Below are 25,723 nucleotides of genomic sequence, written 5' to 3' on the forward strand. Positions count from 1 at the left end.
ATAGGAATATTATATATATATAGTATATTATATATATAAAAGGAATATAATATATATAATAGGAATATATATATATAATAGGAATATATATATAATAGGAATATATATATATATATATATATAATAGGAAGAAAAAACACAGGAAGAGAAAAAGAAATTGATAGAGCAGAACATAAGTATCAAGGCAAGCTTAAAAAAGCTGTGGAGGGGACTTATGGGAATTTCCCATTGACCACCTGCTCTTGAATGTGTATGGGGGAAATTCTAAGAGACTTTAGGATGCAGGGGCTAGAGTCAAAAACAACTTTAAAATTGCAGCTGCAGTTTATTTTTATTTGAGCAACTTGATATACATATTTCAACCCATGGGAGGGCTTGCTGGTTGGCACAGACAGGGCTGTAGGAAAACTTCTAAAACACACAACATTGTGTGTACAGTTAGACACCCACCTTAGAGATTTCCTATATCATTGAGAAAAGAGTAGTATTTTAGAATCATACTAACTTTCATTTAAACAAAATTTTATCATCTCTAAAGGGTCTCTGTATTCATCATCTCTTAACAGCCCTGCAAGATGACTGACCCAGGTATTTTTATTCCTATTTTATAGGTTGGAAACTCCCAGGCAGAAGAAGTGGTAATGTGATGGTACCTAGCTAGAGGGTGGTCTCAATCCCCAACCTCTGATTACAGGTTCGGTGTTCTTTGCACTCTACTCCACATTTCCTCACTTGCATGTATTCACAGCTTCAAGAGGTGTGATTTGATGTGTGCAAACTCAGTCTGACATACTCAAGTGTTAAACACAGACAATGCTCTGTACATTTTATCAATCTCTTACATGATCCTGGCAGGGAAATTGGGAGTTTGAACTGGTAATTTGCAGGTTGGAGAAACCATTTGGAAATGTGAGAGAAGATATTTTGGTTGTCACAATGACTAGGGCATATTACCAACACTTAGTGTTCAGAGCCAGGGATTATAAATGTTTGCCAATGAGTGGGTCAGTATTGAACAATAAAGATTGTCCTGTCTAAATTAATACCGATGAGAAATACTTCAACTTAGATTGCTTCTCTATAGTGAGCCAAGACTCTATCTAGACAAGAACTTACTAAAATTTAGTAGATACAAGGTCCTCTTGAACTAGGTATTGTACATTTTTATCTCAGTCCTCTGACTTCTTCTTATCTATCCATTGATCCATCTGTCCGTCCATCCATCCATCCATCCATCAATGTTATCCACATTTGTTTGTTTTTGACCCTGAGAACCTATTTCTAGGTAGCAATTTTTCCTGATTACCTCTCCTATTTTCTGTCTCTTGGTGTGTTGACCACATCAATTAAATCAGAATATCCGTAGGTAGGTCCCAGAGATCAGACATCACTATTTCCTAAAACTCATCAATTAACTTCAATGTGCATCCATGTTAGAAAACCAGCAGTTCAGACGCTGGCTACTCAAAATGTGGTCTTCAGATCAGTGATCAGTAGTATGTACGTCATCTGAGGATCTTGTTAAAATGCAGCTTGGGTTTATTAGGTCTGGGGCAGACAGAAAGTCTGAATTTCTTACAGGCTTCCACAAAGCACCAGGTGCATCTCTCAGATTCCTCACAAAGTTTCTATCCCTAGACCTTGTCCTTGGGCTTTGATCCTTGTCACCCTCAATAGTTCACATGGACTTTGACTAGACCAAGTTTCCAGGTCTGATAGAGAATATCGGCTCTGAAATTTGTCCCGTAGTAGCATTGGAAGCCACTACAAGTTTTCAAATAGGACCATCTCTGATTTACACTTAATGTTTCCTAAATAGAAGTTGCCGCCTCTGTTAACTGCCCTGGTGACTCCCTAAACATGTGTTGCTTAGGTTTCCTACCAATTTCAACCTGATGATGGTCAAACCACTGGCTACTAGCAGAAGGCTCAGGAATGGAAGAAAATTTGTCCCATAATTGCTCCAGTTAGACCCCAGCCTCACAAACAAACAATACTCTGCATTTCTACTTCTTGGAAAGTTCTCGTGAGCTCTATCATCAAACAAGACAATGGTCCATCCAACTTTCAGTGTCATTTCCTCTACATGGAATATTGTTCAATTCCTTCACCTTGTGAATATCTACTCATCCTCCAAAGCCCTATTTAATGTAACTTTCTTTCTGTCTCTTTCTATGACTTATTTCCACCAGATGAAATTGTTTATTCACTGGCATCTAGGGTCTAACTCTATACTGTCATCCCAGTGCTTATTGTACTATATTCAACAAGATAGCTATTAAGTCTGAAGACCTAGATGGTATTACATTACTGGTTTTATATATTGAAGAAGTCCTTGGTGTTATGCATAAAGTATTATACATATATACCTATGTTTCCGGACTTTTGGGACATCCCATATTCATTTACACAAAGTTGCTTGTGGATTCTGTTATCAGACTTGGCCTCTAAGGTTTGTCTAATTCATTTTTCTATTCTAGTATCTAGCACAGCTTCTGATCTGTTTTTGAAATTCAGTATAGGTTGTCAAGTTGAATTATAAATTGATGGCTTTTATTGATGGCTTTGTCAATAGACTGAACAGAAGAAATGATGGGGAGACTGTTTCTTGTGTAGGACACAGATCCTATTAAATATCACTTCCCTTCTAAGTGGAGAAGAAGGCTTTTAAGTTTCTTAGAGAGTAAATGCCACAGTCCCTTATTTCCAAAAGTAACCTTTCTGTTGAATCTTTTATGGTAGACGTATAGAGAACTCTCTAGGATAAATTTAAAGTGTAGAACTATAGAAATGGTTCAACTATGAGACACTGTCTTGTAGTCAAAATTCCAACCCTGAAGTCAGAAGCCTGAGGCTTTTTGCCCAGAGATGCCAAAGAAGGGTACAAACCAAGAGGTCAGGCTGCCCCAATCCTTGTAAATGGAGATAAATGAGAGGGTGTGTTCCCTCTCTGTCATTCACAACCTTTCACTTGGGCTGGAAAAGCCTCTGCTAACATGTTAAAATAAAACCTCCTCCAGGAGACCCAGTCAGAGAAGAAATGCCTGTGGGTAACCAAACCCAGAGTCATATCACCAGTAAAATGAGTCACTCTCTCTGCATTTCCACACTGAGGCACAAAGAGAGCAGCCACCTGCGGGCTGCTAGAGTCAGCATAGCATTTGCATAACCAGGAAAAGTGCAAACACAAGGAACTCTCCTCCTTCCAGGAGTGCCCTCTCAAGTCATGCTCACCCTACCAAGCTGCTTGCAAATGCATCCCTAAGCAAAACAGCTGTAATCCCAAGGAATCTGAGAATTAAGAAGTCATTGAATCACCTGATTATGAAATTTATAAAGTGCTGAAATAGTGTGGAGATGCAATTCTATTATACAAGTAATGCATTCTCAATACAGGACAATTAAATACAAATAAGCAAAAAAAAAAAAAAAAAAGGAAGAAAGTAACACATGAAATAAAAGGTCAGTTAATATTTTTGAGTATGTCCTTCAATCTTAATGATTGTGTGTGTGTGTGCGTATGTCTTTCCACCAAAAGAGAGACAAAACTGCATATAGTTTAAAGATGTTGTTTCACACCAAAGTTGTATATCATTAAGGTCATTCCATGGCAATTATTAGTATTTCATTATATAATTTTTATGGTTGCTTAATATTATGTATATGTATATATATGTGAAGAGTTTAACAAATTCATTCTTGTTAGACATGTAATTTGTCATTATAAACAAATTTTATATTTAATTATTAAATATTATATATATGTATTATTATTATAAACAAAGTCATGTAAAACATTCTCTTAGCTACATCTTTGCATATGTCCTTAACTACTCTCTTAATATGAATCACTAGAAGTGCAACTGTGGGGTCAAGAGATTTGAAGAACGGGGCACCTGGGTGGCTCAGTGGGTTAAAGCCTCTGCCTTCGGCTCAGGTCATGATCTCAGGTCCTGGGATCGAGTTCTGCATTCGGGCTCTCTGCTTGGCAGGGAGCCTGCTTCCTCCTCTCTCTCTGTCTGCCTCTCTGCCTACTTGTGGTCTCTCTATCAAATAAATAAATAAAATCTTAAAAAAAAAAAAAAAAAGAGAGAGAGAGAGAGACATGAAGAATATGGCCAAGGAGCCCTTCAGAAAGTGTGCCAATTTACTCTGATCAGGAGTACATGAAGGCACCTGGGTGGCTCAGTTGGTTAAATGTCTTCTTTTGGCTCAGGTCGTGACCCCTGAATCCTGGGATCAAGTCCCATATCCAATCCGGCTCTGTACGCAGCCAGGAGCTTGCTTCTCTGTCTCTCTCTGCCCCTCCTCCTCACTTGCTTGCTCTCTCTCATTCTCTCTCTCACACAAATAAATAAATGAAATCTTAAAAAGGAAAAAAAAAAAAAAAGAGTACTTAAGAGTCGCTTTATTTCCCTATATCACCTTCTCCAAGATTATCGCTTAAATAAACTACCAAAATTGAACCAGGAAGAAATCGACAACCTGAATAGACCGATATCTAAAATCTTCAAATTTAAAAGTGAAAATGATACTTTATTTTAAATTTAATTCTTACTATTATTGATGAGATTATTATTGTATTTCATCGGCCACTTGGATTACTTAGTGAAGTTTCTGTTCATGACTTTTACCTGTTTTTATTTTTCCCCAGTGAAGTACCATGGTATGTATAAAGATTATTTATAGATTAAAGCTAATAACTCTTTGAAGTATTCATTGTATTTATTTTCTTTTTTAAAAAGATTTTATTTATTTGTCAGCGAGAGATCACAAGGAGGGGGAGTGGCAGACAGAAGGAGAAGCAGACTCCCCACAGAGCAAGGAGCCCAATGCAGGGCATTCCCAGGGCCCTGGGATCAAAACCTGTGCAGAAGACAGATGCTTAGCCGACTGAGCCACCCAGGTGTTCCCTGAAATTTATTTTCCTAAGTTATCTTTAGTTTTTTATTTTTTGTGAATGATATTTCTTATACCACAAAAGCACAGATAGTTCATGCAGCAAATGTATCTTATGCATGCAGTTTCTGCCTTTGGTGTTTAACTTCCCTAACGGAAGACCTGCTGAAGCTGAAAACTTCATGCGGAGGAAATGTCATTTTGAGAGTTAAGTATGGCTTTGCTTTGAGAAAATTACTCCAGGGGACTTATTAATTATGGAAATGTAATTAAAACCACCTTGTCCATGGTTCATATTTCATGGATAGACAACTCCCATGGGAGAGAAGTGAACTGGCATCCCCAGAAAATGACTGGAAGCAGCCAACGCCAAGATACCCCTGAGGAAAACCTTCGAATCAGGTCTGGGTTTATGAACTGTGAAAGAGGTCTGTTTGGCTCTCGAGGGAAAGAAATGAAAGCAAATCTACATACTTGTTTTTATACATTTTAGTGATATAATATTTATATAACACAAAGTAAAAATGATCGTAGAATGTATAACAATATTTTCGTCGGTTTTTGCTAAATCTTGTAATGCCTACTCATGTTAGCAACTGATGAGTCAATATAGTTTCAATATGAATATTGGTTGATATTTTTGTGTATGTTAGTGTGTAAGACAAAAGTGAAACAACAAAAACATTTCTCACAACTTCGGTATATCAGTGAACCAAAGCAATTTATTTGCTAAATCAGATAATAGTTTCAAATAATAGAACAATATTTCCTCAAGCTTTTGTACTATTCACAATATAACACAATATAACATTGACAAACATGCTGCCATTTTACTTTAATCTGTTTAACACTTTCTTTGCCCTGTTCTCAACCATCAACTGAACAATAAATCAAGCCCTGATTTGTAGTATTTGTAAATACTCCCAAACTAGCCAATTTCAAGGGATAAGCATGATGTCACTAAATATGGATGTTGAAAGATGTGTAAACCGCAAGAACACAGATAATACTGAATGCAGGAAATTAGGAAATGACGAGTTTTGAGTATTTGTTATCTTTGTTTTTATATAATTTCATTATTAAAGTATATAATTAAATCTTAATAATAGCTGTATTTACCCACTAGCTTGTAAAATTGCTGAGCATTTAACAATTGTTTCTCACGGCCAAAGGAAGCCAGGTCTGGCACTCCACTGATAGTAATCAAATATTTGATATTGAGATTTTTGTTTCACAGTTTATGTCAATTTTCCCAAAGTCCCAGAAAAGTCTTGTTGGTACCGAAGGAAATTGAGAGCAGTTTCTATGACTAAGTTGGGAGTCAAGGGTACAGTGTAAACAGTAATTGCCTAATGTTGCTGCTTTCGAGACATGGAGAGTTGGTCTGAAGAAGAAAGTAGTACTCCAGAGCAAGACCCCAGGAAGGGGTAAAGATCAGATTTATTATTCAAGTCATCATTCCCAGGGAATTCCCTGAATAGCCTGTCATTAACTTGATTTCTCTGCCATCCAAAAGTATGTGAAGCTTAGGACTCGTCTCCATAATTATCTGCAAGAAAGGAGGACGTATTTTCATGGTCAGAAATTAATCATTTTTAAATAGCTTTATTGTGGCATAATTGATGTATAATAAACTATACATGTTTAAAGTGTACATTTTGTTAAGTTTTGTCATATATATGCATCTGTTACACTATCACCACAATCAATATAATACACATCTCTATCAGACCGAAAAGTTTCTCATGTTCCCTTGTAATCCCTCCCTCGTGCCCACCTTCCATATCCTTCAATGGTCATCCCTAAGCAACCATTGATCTGTTTTCTGATAGTAGAGTTTGCACTTTCTAGACTCTTCTAGAGATGCGATCACATCGCATGTACTCTTTTCATCTGGCTTCTTTCACTCAGCATAATTCCTTTGAGATTCATCCACGTTGCTATACATATATATCAATAGTTTTTTTTTTCAGAACAGTATTCCATTGTATGGATATATTACAATTTATCTTTTCTTCATTCACATATTGAAGAACAGTTGCATCATTTCCAATTTTGAATATAGAAATCAAGCTGACTTGAAGTTTTGTGACAAGTGTTTGTATGAACATATGCTTACATGTCTCATAGGTGAATAAATACCTAGTAGCGGAATGGCTAGATGATTTTTAGGCAGACATTTAAATCATTAAACCTTTAAGAAACTGCAAAACTATTTTCCAGAGATGTTTTGCCAAAGATATGTGATTTGGAGCTATTTTCTCACAATCTGTTTTTTGTCGTTCTACTTTTACCTTTGTCTTTTGGAGGGTAGAAGTTTTTAATTCTAAGTCTAACTTACCTCCATTTTTGCAGTTTTTTAAAGGATTGTGCTTTAATGGGATAACTAAGAAATGTTTGCTTAATCCAAGGTAACAAATAATGTCTCCTATGAATTCCTCCATAAGATTTACAGGGTTTTATAGGGTTAGGTTTTATCTAACAAGATTTTCATTCATTTGGTCATTGTTAGTATATTGATTGTATGTAGATACATTTAGATTTGTAGACTTTATTTAAATTTTACATTTAGGTCTATGATCCACTTAATTTTTATATTTTGTGTGAAGGATGGCTCCAAGTTCATTTTTTGCATATGGATATCCAGTTATTGCAACACTCTCTCTTGAAAAGATGATAATTTTGCAACTACATTGCCTTTACATTTTTGTCAAAAATCATTTGCCTGTATGTATATGGGTCTGTTTCTAGAATCTCTATTTTATTCCACCTGACATATTAAAAGTTCAACTCCCGGCCAAAATTCTATGAGTGATCCTTCAGGCCCAACCATAGGCAATTACAAGGATTTGTGCAACAGGCCTTATGAGAGAGACTTCCCTCCCTATACCAGTCTTGGTGTACAGATACACTATTTCAGTCTCTGGAAGGAGCTGCAGTTGAGGACATAATCCTCCCAGGTTTCTCCTGGCCAGTCATACTCATATGTATATTTGTGTTATACCCTGGGCACTTCCATTGTAAGGCCTCCTTAATCAGAGCTGGGACAAAGGCACTTTCTCCACCTCACTGAGACCTATTTATGGAGGAGGGTGTGGAGGTATGAGGAGTTTGGGCTGAGGGAATTTCCTCATTCTGACTTAGTATGTTTCCATTTCCAGCCCTTCCCACCTTCCAACACTAGATACTCCAGGTCCATACAAAAGGCAAGAGCCTTTTGTTTGGAACTCCTTAGCAATGATATGATTTCTCGCATTTGTTTTGCATATCATCTCACCTGTGCTCAGGGCCATCTGTGGGGAAAACAGACACTGGGGAGCCAGCTCTTTTCTCCTTTGCCTCTTGATACAGTGTCACACAGAGTGGATACAAACTTGATGGTTACTTCAACTTTGGCTCATTGTCCTAACTGACCACCTTGATATCCGGCAACTTGGCAATCTGTTTATCAATGTTTATGCCAATACCATATGGTTTTTCATTGCTATTGCATTATAATGACCCTTGAGATCTGGTTGTGTTAGTCCTCCTTTCAATGTCCTTCTTTTTCATGATCACTTTGGATATTATATGTCCTATGTATTTCCAAATGAATTTTAGATTCCATTTTCCAATTTCCAAAACCCCACAACTCTCCTAGGATTTTGATTGGAATCTATAATCAGTTAGGCAATAATTGAAATTTTGACAATATGGAGGCTAATGACATATGAACATAGTATACCTTTCCAAATATTTAGATCTTTTAAAATTTCTCTCAGCAAAGTTTTATAGTTTTCAGTGTATAGGTCTTGTACATCTTTTATCAGACTTATGTTTATGTATTTAATATTTTTGAAGCTATTATAATTTTCTTATTTTCAATTTGTCCATTATTACTGGATACATATACTCACTAAATGATTTATTTTTATATATTATCAGGTATCCTGCAACATTGCTAAACTCATGTAGCAGCTTTTTGTATAGTCCATAAAATATTCTAAATAAATTATCTAGTTTTTTGTGATTAAAGGCAGTTTTACTTCTTCCTTTCTAATCTGAATGACTTACAGTTGTTGCTGTTGTTGTTTTCTTGCTTGATAGCACTGACTAGAACTTGTAGAACAATGTTGAATAGAAACGGTGAGAGCAGAGATCCTTGTTTTATTCCTACTCTTAGAGGGAAACCAGTCAATTGTCACCATTAAGTGTATTACCTGCATGTTTTCTCTAGATGCCCTTTAGCAAGTTTTCTTTTATTTCTTCAATGCTGCAAGTTTTTCATCAGAAGTTGATGCTGACCTTTGACATTGCTTTTTGCATGTATTAAGATGATCACTTGGTTTGTATCTTTTTAGTTAGTTGATATGATCAATTATGTTGATTGATATGTGACTGATAAACCAGGCTTACATTTCTGGAATATAAATCCTTCTTTGTCGCCATGGATCATCCTTTTTTATGTTGTGCTGAGTTTGATTGCAAAACAATATTTCTTAGAATTCTTCCATCTATCTTCATGGGAGAGTATTGATGTACAGTTTCTCTTGTAACATCTCTGCCTTGCTTTTGTATCAGAATAATGCTTGTCTTGTTGAATAGGTCAAGAAATATTCCCTCTTTTTCAAATTTCTGAGTTTGTATAGAATTCATGTTATTTATATTTATATGTTTGATAAAATTCACCAGTGAATGCATCTGGATTTGGAGTATGTTTTTTCTTTTTTCTTATGGTCATGTTTTTCACTAGAAATGGAATTTTTTTCATTGAATATATATATATATGTATATATATATATATATTCAGGTTGTATCATGTATCAGGTTATGCATTTCTCCTTGAGTAAGCTTTGATAGTTCATATTTTTCAAGGAATTTGTCAATTTCATCTACATTTTGAATTTATTGGCCTAAGGTGTTTATAATAAATCCTTGTCATCCTTTTAATGTCTGCCAGATCTGTACTGATGTTCTCTCTCTCATTCCTGATACTGGTAATTTATGTTTTCTTTCCCTTTTTCCTGATCAGTCCGGATCTGATCAGGATGTTTATACATTTCATTGATTTTCAAGAATCATCTTTCAGTTTCATTAGTTTTTCTTTTGCATTCTAATTTTTGTTTCATTGATTACTGTCTAATTTTATTATCTCCTTTCTTCTACTTCAACCTTAATTTGCTCTTCTTTTTCTAGTTTCTTAAAGTTAATGCCAACGTCACTGAGTTGAGACCTTTCCTCATTTTAAATATATATAGGCATTTGTGTGTCAAATACAGTTTAGTGATATCTCACAAATTCTGATTTGTTGTGATTTTATTTTACTCAGTTAAAACTACTTTCCAATTTTCCTTTTGATTTATTCTTTGACCCATGGGTTATTTAGAAGTGTATTATTTAATTTCCACATGTTTTGGGATTTTCCAATGTTCTTTCTGTTATTGATTTATAATTTAATGAAGTATGATCAGAGAATATATTTTATATGACTTGAATCCTTTAAGTTTATTGATCCTTATTTTATGGCTCAGAATATGGTCTACCTTGGTAAACCCTCCATCACACTTGAAAAGAATGTGTTCTGCTATGCTTTTGGGAGTGTTCTAAAAATGTTATTTATATCAAGTTGGTTCACAGTGTTATTCAAATATTCCATATCCTTATTATCTTTTTTATCAACTGCTAAGAAATACAGTAAATATTGATAACTATTTTAGTATATTTTGTGTGATAATGCTATCATGTGTTCCACTTTTCAGTGAGTTTTGACTCATTTTCGCTTCTCTCTGGATTGTCTTTTCTTCTTTGCTTATGTGGTCATTTTTTATTATAAATTTTACCTTGTTTGGGTACTGGATAGTTTTGCATTCCAAAAAATATACTTTGGCTTTCTTCTGATACACAGTTAAGATACCAAGAAACAATTTCATCTTCTCAGATCTTACTATTAAACTGTGTTAGGCGAGACCAATGTAACATTTAGTCTAGGGTTAATTTTTCCCAGCTATTGAGGCAGAACCATTCTTTGTAGTCTTGTACCCCTCTGAATTATAAGGTTTGCATTCTGCCTTTTGGGAACAGACACTACTCCTCTGTGTAAGTTCTAATAACTTTTCCCTGTAATGCTTTGAAAAGTTTTTCCCAATGGCTTCAAAAAGTTTCCTTACATGTATATGCTAATCAGAGCTCTCATGGATGCTTAAGGGGAACCATCTGCACCTCTCCAAAGTTCTCTTGCTGTTCTCAGCTTTCTCCCACCTGGCATTCTCCCCTGTGAACTCTACCTTCCTTGTCTTCCTCAGACTCCCAACTCCATCTGCTCAACTCAAGGAAACCTCTGAACTCTATGTGGATACCCTGTACTGCAATCCAGCTTGGAAACTCTCAAGGCAGTAAACTGGGGTAATTATAAGTCTCATCTCATGTGTTTCTTCTCCTCAGGGGTCTTGGCTTTTCATTCCCTAACGTCCAGTGCCTTGATTGCTACTGTTTTTTAAATATATTGTCTGTTGTTGATGTTTCAGATGACACAAGAAATTCAGACTCTAGCAAAAGGCAAAAGCTGAGAAATAGTCACTTTAATGTCATGAAATATATCAATATTTTTCTTTATAGTTTATACTTTTTGTCTTATTTAATGTATCTTCTTCTATTTTCTTCAATAACTTTTAAAGTACTGCCACAAATATTTAAATTTTAAATCAACTAAAGAAGTTTTTACATATGCTTTGAAGTAGAGAATTAAATTCATTTATTTATTTCTCTTATAGTAAACCTGTTTATTCATTGCAATCTATTGAAGGGAGTCTAATTCCCCTACTGATATGCAAAGACAGTTCTGTCATATACCAAGATCTGACATATACAAGTAAATAGTTTTGGATTTTTTATTGCCTCATTGGTTTATTTTTCTGTTATTGATATTCTTTAGTATTTATTAAATATTTAAATTTAGAGTATTAGAGAAGAATAATATAGTTTGTATGACCACAAAATTTCAGTCATTTCTTCAAAAGAGGAAGAGGAAATTCTCATGTTACCAAAGATTTCTAGAATTAGTTACACCATAATTCCCTGTGGTTTTCACTCTCCTATGAATGTATGTTTGAAAGTCTTTTTTCATTTCCTCTCCTGGAAAATCCTTAATGGAAAGTATAGGGAAAGTATATGTTGATTTATTCTTAAGTTAACTTTTTCAAACTTATCCTATCACATAGGATTCCAGTTACTAACAATAAAGTCCAAGAGGCCCAACTTTCTTCTGATGACCAATCTTTCATACATCTCTAAATGATGGAATTTTTCACCTTGCTCCACTCAACATTACTCACTCTGATTTTCTGCTATAATTTTCTGTTCTACTCTTCCTTCTGTTTTCAGTAACATGATATGTTGGTTTATCTTAATTTTTATGGTTGTTGGTAAATATTTAAAGTGCACAGAAAAGTAGGAGTGTAATATATGAAATATCCAGGTACCTTCTATTCAGAATTCTCAAATGTTAAGGTTTTCTGATATTTGTTTCATATATCTCTCTCCTCTTTCTCTCTATTAATTTAAAAATGAAATCATGTGAGTTCACTCAAGGTCAGTCCTCTCTCCTTTCCTCTGCAGAGGAAACTACTATCCTAAAGTTAGATATCTAAAGTAAAGATGCTATCCTTTCAGTCTGTATCCTCTTTTACTAAGTGTTCCCATCCACAGTTACTTAGTGTGGTTTTGTTTAAAATGTAGATGAACTTACACTAGTCAAAACCAGATCTTGGTAGTTCCATGTCATGGCAAGATCCCCAAGACACAATAGAAATTTTGCCCGTTCCTGAAAAGGTGCATTTATCTCATCCTCTCTCTTCTTTCCTTCTTTCTTCCCTCCCTCCTTTTCTTTTTTACTTCCTTCTTCATCCTTCCATCTCGCCACTCTTTTTTTTTTTCATTTATTCCTTGATGACATCCAATTCCCATTCTCAGTTTACATTCCAGACTTATTTTACACTACTTCTGTGCATGTGTGTTTCTTACAAAATTGTGGACTAGTCTTGCCTTTCTTCAAATATGCTCTAAACTCATCCATCCAGGTTTTTGCTCATGATCTTCCTTTAACTTAGAATTCTCTTTCTTCATGTCACATATTGTCCTCATTCTTTAAGGGCCAGCTCAAATGTCATTATTATCCATTAAGTCACTTTGGATCATCTCAGTCATAAAAGTTCACCTCTGTATTCCATATAGTTCTGTATCATACTGGGTAAACTGTACACCATCTTTGGATTTGAAACTCAGCTCTGCCTCCTCCTATCTGTGTAATGTCAGAGATTAATTTTGATAACTTTGGGGCTTCAGTATCTCATGTATAAATGGGGTAAATAGCTCCTATATCCAGAAGTATTAGGCTGGATCAAAATAACTAATGTGGGGATGGAAAGATTGGGATAGGTAGGAGGCCTCGGAGGGTCCCATAACATGGTCACCGAATCGGAGAAGACATATACAAAGAGAAAGTTTGTGTGATGAACATGAAGTGAGAGACATACCCCTGCTATTTTTTTGGTCAGCTTCAGTTCCTGAGTGCCCTGGATTCTATGGTCATCTTACCATGCCCAATGTGAGACTTAAGTTTTAAAGTCTGTAGACACTTATTCCCTAAGTGCAAATTAACTAATTCATGTGCTATTTAATTAAAGGATCAGCAATCTTTTCCAGCCCTGGATGAAAAAGTGAATGCATTGGATCTACTGAAAGACAGAAAGCTAGTCCCCAATCTTATAGGAGTTTTCAGGGTATGTTTTTATTATGGATGATTTCAGATGTTAGAATATAACCCCTGTCTAACATGCCCTCTCTGTATCCTGAGTAAATGACCGAATGGAGAGAGAAAGATGAGTTGTGAGACTTCTAGGTTCTTGCTTGGGCAGCTGGATGTCATTATTAAATATAAAGAATGCAAGAAGAGGAGAAAACTTTAATGATATATTAACAAGAAACAAAAACAGACTCTGGCAGGAACTTGGGTAGCTCTGGGTTCTCTGCCTGGTAAAAGGAGTTTGTTTTCTTGGAACTGCCTCAAAGTGAGTGAGATCCAACCACTTACATTTTTTAGTTTCTCCATTCAGTTTTCAAATCTCTGGAAAAGAGAATATGATTGGCTCAATCCAACCTATCAACTTTGTTCATTCAAGTGAAAAGAAATGCCATGGGCCAGGCAGTCACTTCAATTTACATCTACTTCAAGAAAGAGTATAATTCAGTTTTCAGAAATGTTAAGTCTGAGATCCCTACACAGGAGCTTTCAGGAGGCATTTTGTTACATGGGTTGGGAGATAAGGAAAAATCAGTGCCAAAAGTAAAGATATTGGAGCCAACAACATACTGAAATCATAAGGAATTTTGAATTTGTGTACAGACTGAGAAAGTGCTACAGACAGAACCCTTGAGAATATTTTAAGAAGCAAGTAGAGGAAGAAGATGCCCAGGGAGACTGAGAACAGTCTAAAAGCTAAAGAATAAGGAACACGTGAGGTTGCATTGTTAATAGGCATGCTGCAATGACCTAGAAATTCCTCCATTCCAGAAATGAATCCTTTCTTTGAAGTCTTATAAGAAATATTACAAGTGAAAAAACTCACTGTCTATTTTCCAGGAAATATTATCCAGATAGCAATCTTAGAAGTGTCATCCTCCAGGGTACAGAATAAAAGATGATGGGAAACCCAGGTTTTAATTTTGTTCTATTTTCTCAGGTTCTAATCATCTATGGCTATTCTCTTATCATTCCTTCTGGATTTTCTCTTTTGACAAATATTTATAGTGGAAAATCAGAATAAATAAAAAGGTGCTAATAGGGGAGAATGGAGTTGAAATGTGAGCATCTCTAACCAGGTAGTAAGAATCTGGGATAACATAATACCCTCCAGCAAAAAAATTTTGAGAATTCAAGTGGAGATGGAAAAAGTACCTTATTAATTAAAAAATAGCACGGATTTACATTTTTCTGTGTGGCTATGTGATGAGAGTGATGTTTCCTAGCGTGTAAGATTCTGTTGACTTTCTACATAAAAAGGATGGCAGTAGAAATTTTGACCTAAGACATTGTTTTCCTATAGAAAGTGATAGGCATTTAAAAACATTTCTTGCTTTTTGTCACAAGTCTGGAAAGGGACAGAAGCTAAACTTTAAAGTTCAATCAATGCATCAGTTTTCATAATAAGTAACTAGCCAGTTGCTTGAGTTTAACCACCTTCATGCTTTTCTTCTTCACATAGGCTTGTACATGTCAACACAATCATGTCAGCAGGAGAAAATATGACATGATGAAAATATTCAAATGGGTTAAAAAGAGAACCTATAAAAGCTCAACCAATCCAAACTCTCAAAACACAGTATTTATAGTAGAAAAAAAGGAATAAATATTAATATTCACTCCTAAATTCTAGGTGAATGTGGGATGTGTGAAAAACCTGACTACACCTACAAAGTACTCAAACAGCAATGCTTTGAAAGATTTTTTTTTTCCTATTCCTATAACTTTGTTTTCTTTTTAAGAGTTAAAAATACTTTGAGGTGTTTCTTACATTGTTGGTTGGGACCAAACCTGGTCTGAAGATTAAATTTGACCTCAGAATTTACTGTAGGAGGTTATGATGTTTTGGAAAGTCTATTTTAACCATAAAATAACCAAGCAATATCATATAATTTCATAATAGGGCACTACCATATTACTTTTGATATAAACTAAATAAAGGATCATTGGGATTTAACTTATTGACAGAAAGAGAACTTTTGCAAATTAGTTTTTTAAAACCCACTGCTAACCAGTAGCGGATATTTTAAGTAAATGTTTATTGTTAGCAACTGTGTCCTCCATCAATTGTGAGTTTGGTTTGGGGGCCTGACTCCCTGAATAGGTCATTTGGTGTATCTTTGTTCTTGGCTTCAAACAAATAAAAATATTAACTCTTCCCCATTGTGTGATAAATACTTGGCCCTAGATGCAGAGCCAGTGATTATTAAAAACTCTCTGGAAATCCATATCATGTTTAAAAAATAATGAGATTATATGAATCAAATGGTGAATATATAGTACATTTTTTAATGGTACATTCTTTGCATAAAATAAATTTCTATAGGTCAAGGTTCAAGGTAGACAATTGAAGATAACTTTGGCTTGTCCAGTGTCGCATAGCCAGTAAGAGAAAAAGTGGGGATGCAATTCCCTGACCAAGGGACATATTTTCACTAAATCACACTGCTTTCCTCAGCAACTGGCATTTGATACTGGCTTACCTTCAAATTATCATGATATAATATATCATGAACAGAGAAGCATAGATTGCAAAGTCAAAAAAATCTTTATGGGAATCATCACTCTGACATGTATTAACTATTTGGCTTAAGAAAATTCTTTCTCTTCACTGTGTCTCAGCTTCTCAGCTACAATTTCCTTAATTTTAAATGGAAATATTTGCTTCATAGCACTGCTTAAGGATAACCTGAACTAATGCACGTAGTATTTTGTACAGTGACCAGCACATAGTATGCCTTCAATAAATACTAGTACATACTCTCTCTCTCACTCTAGGGAAAGGAAAATATCAAGAAATTTGATTGCTAGTAACAGAAACCCAACACAACCCAAGCAGAATAAAAAGGAGCATGTATTGTTCATATCCTCAAACTGTGCGAGAAGCAGGAGCCCCAGATATGAAGTCCTAGAACCAAGTGTCGCCCTCGACCCTCAAGGACGACAAGAAGCCTGGTTCGGTGTTAATGCTTCATTTTCCGTTTATTTAATGCTTCATCCCCTTCCGTTTATTTCGTCAACTTCCTTAGCTTATATGCAGCAGGGTGACCAATAAGGGGCCAACAATGGGGAGAGCCAATGAGAGTCTTGTTACTATGCTGATTAAATTTGAAACAGCCAATAACTATGTCCTCCTTTAGGTGGGCTTCACCAGAAAGTTCATTGTATACTTGCAGCGTATTTTGCTGGCAGTGAGCCAAGCGCCATCTTGTAATGGCGGGGACTTCTCCGGCCGGAGGTGGTCCCTGACATCTCCCCCTTTTTTGTTTTATGGCAGAGATCGTGCCTGTCTTAGGTCGTCAGTAGCAGAAAACATCCTTACCTGTCATCAGACACAAGATATCAATGATCTCTGTCCTGTCTTAGGTTGGTATGTTTCTCTACTGATCTTACCCATCTTTGACTACCGATCTAGCATGCTTAGCCATATCTGGGGAGATGTCCCAGCCTCTATTGACATAAAGGCTTGTACTATAGCTCGGCTCTGCTCTCGCTGCTGTGTTCTCCATTGGCAAACTTTTCTGAATAGAAGCAGAATGCCAATAAGGAGGAGGACAAGAAGACCAATTGTACCAGCCCATTGTTTGGTGAACTGGAACATATTGCTGAATGTTTGAAATAGCTCTGGGAGGGAAGCTGGTTGCACACACATACTATTTAGTCGAGTTATCTCAGCCAGAAGGATTCGTGTGAAATTTTGAAAATCGTCAGACCAAGCACCCTGCAAATACTGGGAGAGCAGTTGGGAGGAATTGCTAATCTGACTAAGGTTAGAGAATTTTACAGGGGTAACACAGAAAAAGGAACAATAGAACCAACACTCAGTAATTAGTTAAAGGTCCTCATCCTCGTTCTCAGGGGCCTTCCAAACCAATCTCTCTGGAATCCAAATCGGCACTTCTTTGTCCTGCGGGAAAACACAAACGGAACCTCTGCTCCAGATTAATACAGGATCTGGGCCTTTCCATTGTCCCGTAAGGATATCCTTCCAAAGAACTAAGGGCTTGGGGGAAGAATCCATACGGGCTGAATGTCTTTCAGCTGCTGCTTGACCGTTTTTATCAAGAAAATCATTTTTAACGGCATGCCATTGGCCTTTAGAAGGTCCTTTAGGAAACCCTCTAACCTCGACTTTGACAGTCCAGATCCCATAATTAGAATCCCAACCTAATGGCTGTTCCACGTATACTCGCCGCTAAATCCCGGCTCTAAGGCCGCCCCGCTTTTATTGCGGACTTGTACAAGTTTCCCACCACCTTTGTCGTGGTTTTACCCTGCTTACCTGCGGACTTCTCCCTTGCAAGGTTTTTCTATTTTTCTTAATATTTCCCGGGTCTCAGCACCATTTGTCGCCCTCGACCTGCAAGGACGACAAGAAGCCTGGTTCGGTGTTAATGCTTCATTTCCCGTTTATTTAATGCTTCATCCCCTTCTGTTTATTTCGTCAACTTCCTTAGCTTATATGCAGGGTGACCAATAAGGGGACAAGAAATGGGGAGAGCCAATGAGAGTCTTGTTACTATGCTGATTAAATTTGAAACAGCCAATAACTATGTCCTCCTTTAGGCGGGCTTCACCAGAAAGTTCATTGTATACTTGCAGTGTATTTTGCTGGCAGTGAGCCAAGCACCATCTTGTAATGGTGGGGACTTTCCCGGCTGGAGGTGGTCCCCGACAAAGAAATTTGATTGCTAGTAACAGAAACCCAACACAACCCAAGCAGAATAAAAAGGAGCATGTATTGTTCATATCCTAAAACTGTGTGAGAAGCAGGAGCCCCAGATATGAAGTCCTAGAACCAAGAACTGGAGCACCACTAGAACCCTATCTTTCCAATCGCTGCCCTATTGGCTCAGATCATGACACCCTTCCCCTTTGTTAGAAATATGGCTGCTGGCAAATCCCAGGTCACATTTTCCTGCTCTACGACCGCAGGGGCACTGAACCTACTTCCTTGGTCTCCTATTAAGATGTCTGATTCCAACTGCTCATGTCACTCATGGACTGATCAACTAGGAAAGGAAGCAGACTGCATTAATGCTTCAACTTTTGATATTGTGTTCCACCCCCCCAAACCTTGAGAAAAGACCTTTAGTCAATATGGAAACATGCACTATAAAAACATAACCAATCATAATGCTGAGCAAAAGAGGAGCCTACAAAAGGACACAGAAAACATGGGACCACGTATGTAAACTTTAAATCACACAATATAATACTCTCCTAGTACTTAAGGAATATTATATTTCAGCTCCTATTACATATGAAGAAACTATAACAATGTTTTTTAATTAAGCCAAAGTCTCAAACTTACACTGAGGAGGGGAAAAGGAAATGTAATTATATCTCTTAATAGAAACCATTCCCAGAAGAATTTTCAAAAGTGGTGGGTGAAATGTTAGTCAAACACTAGATGTCCATTATATTTTGGTTCTTATTTATTTTCTATAAGTTGACACGGTTTCTTAAATTCAGCTGAGGTATGGAACAGGATAACTTCACCTTACCTAGCTTTAAGCTATTAAAAACTAATTGATACAGTTGTTGTTCTTATTTAACAAAGAAAGTCCATTATCATCATCATCATCATCCAAAGTACACTATTAGGTATAGAAATAAAGGTTGATTTTTTTCAAAAGATGTTAAAATACTTAGTAATCTCTTGAGACAACAAAAAAAGTGAGACACTTGGTCATCCTTTACGGAAGAAAATAGTCTTTTTTTGTGAAAAAATCTAGAGCCTGGTAAATATAAGAAAAGACACAGGCCTCAGATTTTTTTTTTTTTAATTACTGCTTCCTGCCAAAAGAGAGAAAAACAAAATCTTTGCTTTGTCATGAAAGAAAACAGAGGTAAATAGGAGAGAGGTTTTTATGTGAGTGATATTAACATATCTTTTACTTGGTTTAACAAAATTTAGAAAGGTGATGGGTGGGTAAGTTTTGTGCTTACTATATGCATGAAGGAATTAGTACTTCTAATTTTAAACAGACATGGCATAAAATTAAATATTAGCTAATGAAGCAGACACTTAACACTTTTCCTTTTTTTGTTTTATGAAAAGACTCAAAGTCAGATTATTTCTAAAAAGACCTGCTTAAGCAAATTGACTATTACTTGCACAATTTTTCTTGTCATTCGTTATCTGCCCAGCTCCATGGACACACACATGCTTCTTGTTCTTACCTTTAATTGAAGACATACAAAAATAAAAGAAACACCAGATTTAAGTGGAGCATTAAACTCACAGAGCTTACTCTGTGAGGACTCAGATTGGGACAGATACAGAAGGTCAAATGACTTATACACACTAGGGATCCAGCAGGAACAAAAACATCAGTGTGGAATGAGCATGGCAGTTGTTCCAAAGCCTATTAAAATATGACTCAATTTACAGGAATTTGACACTCTTACAATGTGCTAAATATACTGATTTTGTCTAGTGAATCTTTAAATATAATGAAAGGATTAAAAATGTGTACAATGAGCAACTGGTTCCCTTCCACCCATGTTGTTTACTCCCTGCCTTCACATGAGTGAGGGGGTCACAATCCTTTAGAAAGCAAGATCTTTCTGCCTGTTTCAGGAGAAAGCTGCTAATCTGAAATTCCAACTTTGGAGCTATACTCCTAGGAAACTCACGATAGCTCTTTCCTACACTGCATATCATCAGCCTTGGGTCAACTTTTCTCGCCTTATGAGCTTCCCTATGATGAAGATGAAGTCTGGATGAAGAGATTGTCAATTTCTCAGAGCAATATCACATCTGTTTTAACTTTTGCTGTCTCTTCAGAGCCTCCCATTTTAGGCTCTGGCTCATGGTAGGTGTTGAATCAAGTTTATTAAGTTAATTTATTGATTAATGCATAAACAACGAAACAAAACAAACATGAAACAAGAAGAGCTTTTCAAATATCCTATTGCAAGAGATCTTCTCTTGGCATCTATCATGCACCAAGTCAAGAAGGATTTCATTAATGGACATTACCACATGGCAAAGCATTTTGTAATGTGATTAGGGGACTTTTGCTTCTAAGACACCTGTTTGGATCCATCCCAAGCAGATAGGGCCTGGACATTACTGCTGCTAATATGAAGGGAGCTTGTAATGGATTAGAGTCTAGATCCCAAGGAACAGGTGTCCTTGCCATAAAATTAGCAATAACTATGAACCAGAGAAGTTAGAAACTGAAAGATCTTCTAAACAAAGACTTGTATGTAATCTAGGCAAGTCCTAGAGAGGAAGTTCATGGTCTCAATGTAGCAGCTAAATGTGGTACATAGAAGATGATTAGAGGACTGGAGTTATGAGACCCAAATTCAATTCCCGATTTTGACATAATATGATTTTTTTGCTATGACAGAATATTCTGAGCTCATTTTCTGCATTTCTTGCCCTAGACCTGGAATTACTCATTTCTCTAAAAATTCCTGGTTTCCTTTAGCGGGAAATTGCATTTCAGCATCATAATCTGGGTAATAGTAATGTTCAATATTACTTCATTTGGGCATTGTTTCTAGATCTCTTCAGTGGAAAGAACTAGGAAACATACATGTATTTAAGACAAATGACCTCATGAGATCATACTGATATTTGCAACTCAAATTCAGGATTACAAAGTTTTTACTTATCCTCTTTTGTATTGTCTATGCCTCCTTTCTTCCAAGAGGAGAATCTTCTCAATGATGTAGGAGCTGACAGAAATAGTTTACTTCACATGTATTCATCTCTTTTTTCCTTTATCATACACAGAACAGTCTCAGAATAACAATACTAATGCTGCAACACCAATGTAATTACTGAGGATAGGTAAACATGTTTTGCTTATGTGTTTACCTATTCTTCCCCATTCTCTCCCATGTTTATGATTGTTTGATATCTACTTTGAACACATGACCATTATCTACCAAATGTTCTCCCTTCAACTTATTTATACTTAGTTCTCTTGGTAACTATTTAATAGTCAACCCCAGAACTTAACGACAACGTCTAATCATTTTGAATTTCTGAAGCTTGTACTCTAGCAATTCTTCAGAAGGTGTCCATGGGAAAAATACTTCCCGAGTTCTTCAATAATTGATAACTTTTGTGTCTGCCTTTTCAGTTTTCCCAGGCATAAAATCCTTGGCTACATATTCTTGAGTACCAAAAATATGCTACCCCATTCTCTTTTGGCATAAGGCATTGCTGTCAAAATGTTTGATGTTGGTCAGATTTTCTATTGTTTACTTGCAGGCTTGAAGACTATTATTGGCGTGCTCCTGGGACTTCCCCGTTCTGATTCCCTCCCCACATTTTTCTGCTTCTTTTAATTCTATGTCTCTCCTGTCTGGATCTTGGTCAGTTTTGATTGTCATTTATTCTCTGTCATTTCCCCTGTCTTTTATGGAAAGTTCTGTCCTGGAAAGGATGCCTGGTTAGTTCACAAATTCTTACGGGGCTAGGCTGCTCCAGCCTCTTCTGACCCTCCTTAGCGCAGTCTCCTTGACTTCACCCCATATTAGGCAAACCCCTCCCAGTTTCAACGCTATTTTCAAACTGGCCTGCAATGATTTACAATAAATACTCATAGTCTTTGTGGGGATTTTCTTCTTTTTACGTATGTCAGATAGATTCCCTCTCTTTTCACCCATCAGAGGTGTGTATGTTGGATTGTTGTTGATACATTTTGACATGTGTAGGATTTTTCTGTCACTTGATTTAATGGTATTTTTTCATGTTTTCTGTGTGTGTGTTTTAACTGTTTGCTTTGTTTTTGCTCTCTAGTTGCTCTATTTTTTTTTATTAACATATAATGTGTTATTTGCCCCAGGGGTACAGGTCTGTGAATCGTCAGGCTTACACACTTCATGGCACTCACCATAGTACATACCCTCCCCAATGTCCATAACCCAACCATCCTCTCTCTATCCCCTCTCCCCACAGCAACCCTAAGTTTGTTTTGTGAGATTAAGAGTCTCTTATGGTTTGTCTCCCTCCCTGATCCCATCTTGTTTCATTTTTTCCTTCCCTACCCCCACAACCCCAACTCCCTGCCTCTCTTTGTCTGGAGGAGTAACAAGATTGAAAAACTGCTGCTTTCACTGTCGTCCGTCCCACCAAGGCTTAATTTTAAGTGGTTTATGGGACTTAAAGAATTGTGAAGAATTATTCTTAACCCCTCCATCAGATTGTACTGTGGAAGGCAGCTGTTCTAAGCTAGAACCAGGACAGAACTTGAAAATGCCAGGCCACTGAATTACCAAACCAAGGGGGAGTTACTGAATAAGCTTTGTACTATAAGAGCTGGGTATCATATCACTCATATCTTCAGAGACAGCAAGACAGAGGAACATGTTAAGTGAGCCTTAAGAGGAATGTGTTAAGGGGGTCTACACAAAGCCAGGCAAACAAATCTATATTGAGGGACATTCTGCAGAAGAACTGACCTGGATTTATTCCAAAGAAATGGCAAAAAAATAAAAAATGAGAAGAGTGTCTGGCTGGCTTGGTTGGAAGAGCCTGTGCTTCTTGATCTCTGGGTGGGGTATAGGGATTACTTAAATAAAATTTAAAAAAAATTTAGTAAGGAGAAACTATAGTAGCTTAAAGGAGGCATAAGACCCATAAAAACCAATAGCATTGGTATACTTTATAAAATAGGTTTCGACCTGTGTAATGGTGTATTTTTTTTAAAGATTTTATTTATTAATTTGACAGAGAGAAATTACAAGTAGATGGAGAGACAGGCAGAGAGAGAGAGAGAGAGGGAAGCAGGCTCCCTGCTGAGCAGAGAGCCTAACTCGGGACTCGATCCCAGGACCCTGAGATCATGACCTGAGCCGAAGGCAGTGGCTTAACCCACTGAGCCACCCACGTGCCCCTGTTATGGTGTATTTTAATGAGTTGTTACTCCATTCTGGATGAGAGATGACAAAGAGAGGAGAAGGGGAAAGGTCCCCATCTGAGATTATTATCTTGAAGAAGGAAACTTTGAATCTCTAACTGCTGTAGATAGTTACAAGTAGAGGAACTCAAAGGACTCAGAGTGCGTATCACAAAGGTGTCTTTTGACACACTTTTCTCCACTGTTCAAAGAGAGGAATTCATCTTTATAAAGCACTTTCCAAGATGCCTAGCTGGCTCAGTCAGTGGAGCATGTCACTCTTGCTTTCAGCTCAGGATATGGTCTCAGAGTTGTGAGGTTAAGCCCCAGGTCAGGCTCCATACTCAGTGTAGAGTCTGCTTAAGATCCTTTCCCTGTGCCCATCTCCACCACTCATGCATGTGCATGCACTCTCTCTCTCACTCTAATTAAATACTTTTTTAAGATTTAATTTATTTACTTGAGAGAGAGAGAGTGAGAGAGAGAGAGCATGGGCAGGGGGGAGGAGCAAAAGGAGAGAGAAGCTGACTCCCCATTGATCAGGGAACCCAAAGTGGGGTTCAATTCCAGGACCCTGAGATTATGACCTGAGCAGAAGGCAGAGGCTTAACTGACAGATCCACCCAGGTACCACTAATTAAACACATCTTTAAAAAAATTAAAAGCATTTTCTCTTTTTATTCTGTTTTTATTTTTTTTTAAATAATTTCAATCTTAAAAGTTTTAAGTGTAATTCAAAGGATTTTTTTCCCCTGAACTATTAGAAAGGCTGTTGCTCTCATAACGTCATAACATCCCCTGAATACTTTAGCTTATAACCCAGACAAAACAATATATACATAACCATGGCACCATCATTAAAATTGGGAAATGAACATCTATTCATTATGACATGTAATCATCAAATCCCATTCACTTTCTACTCAATTGCTCTAGCAATTTCCTGTATTGCAAAAAGATCCAACCTAGGACTACATGTTGCCTTTAGTCCCACCTCCCCCCAACCCTGTTTCTTTCAATCTAGAACAGTTCCTCTTTCTTGGGCTCTCCTAACCTTGATACTTTTGAAAACAGCACATTTCAATCTATGGCTTTTCTGGTCTTGATGAATAACTATGCTGTCTTAGGAGGGCAATTTCTCCATCTGGAATGATATTGTCTTCATTTATAAAAAGGTTTGAACATGGTGACCTCTAAAGCCCTTTCTAGCCTTAGAATTTCAAGGATCTGTCATAAGCTTACTCCTGCTTCACTAGACTGATTTCATGCCTCAATCCAGTCATTCGTCTTACAAAATAAGAGTTTGTGAATATTTAAATGTACATCTATTCATACTGCCAGAGGTTACCATCAATGGCACATTGGCGGCTTTCCTTTTAAAGGATAGCATGCCCATATCTTTAACAACTTCTCAATTAAAAGAAGACAATGTCAAAGACAGAAAGAGACAAAGAGTTCAGTTTCACAACAAGACTGAGTCAATAAATTTAAGCCCAAGAAACTAAAGGCATTATTGAGAAATAAGAACCTATCGACTGCAGCTGGATTCCGAATACACCTTTTATGTAGCCACTCTACCCTTTCCACCAGAACTGCTTCTAACAGGAAATCTGCGTATCCTGGGGCAAACATAAAGTCTAAAAGAAGACAACCCCCCCCCCTTCTTCTCACCATTATTTAGAAGACTCTTCAGGTTACATTCAACCTGGATGCCAGAAAGGAAGTTACCTCCTCCTCTTCAAATAAAATGCTTCCATGGCCTCTCACCTTGCTTGGGCACCAGTTTTGTATCAAGCAGTGGTAGGAAGCAAACAAATCCAATCCTCAGAGCTGCTGGTTTCGTTTTACCAGTGTGAACCCAAAGCATGCTATCCTATTACAGCTCTTGAAAAAAAAAGGAAAAGAAAAGAAAAGAGTGGTCGAAATCAAATCAATCCCAACCCACACACACTCCCTCAAACCATAACACGGAATTACAATCCCAAGGTGGTCAAGTGGTCTGACCACAAATATCCTGGCAGCCTTGAGATCGGACTTTGGTTTACACAGCTGAAATGGAATGGCTGGGGCCTCTGGTTAACAAGGGGGAAGGAAAGACCTATAATCAATGGATTCCCACTGTGGGCAAAAGATAGGAGAGGGGTGAGGGGTGAGGGCAGTTTGTGCCTGAGCAAAAAGAACA

General features: G+C 36.9%; 1 long non-coding RNA gene across 1 annotated transcript; it reads right to left on the bottom strand.

Moving 5' to 3' along the window:
* Positions 1 to 6,244: 6,244 nt before the first annotated feature.
* Positions 6,245 to 25,331, bottom strand: LOC132010042 (uncharacterized). Its single transcript, XR_009402132.1, has 3 exons — positions 25,213 to 25,331; positions 17,958 to 18,035; positions 6,245 to 6,448 (listed from the first exon to the last, which is right to left on the bottom strand). It is a non-coding gene; the product is annotated as an uncharacterized LOC132010042 (long non-coding RNA).
* Between the last annotated feature and the right edge of the window lie 392 nt (positions 25,332 to 25,723).

This window comes from Mustela nigripes, chromosome 2 (genome assembly GCF_022355385.1).
Source record: "Mustela nigripes isolate SB6536 chromosome 2, MUSNIG.SB6536, whole genome shotgun sequence".
Classification (NCBI taxonomy): domain Eukaryota; kingdom Metazoa; phylum Chordata; class Mammalia; order Carnivora; family Mustelidae; genus Mustela; species Mustela nigripes.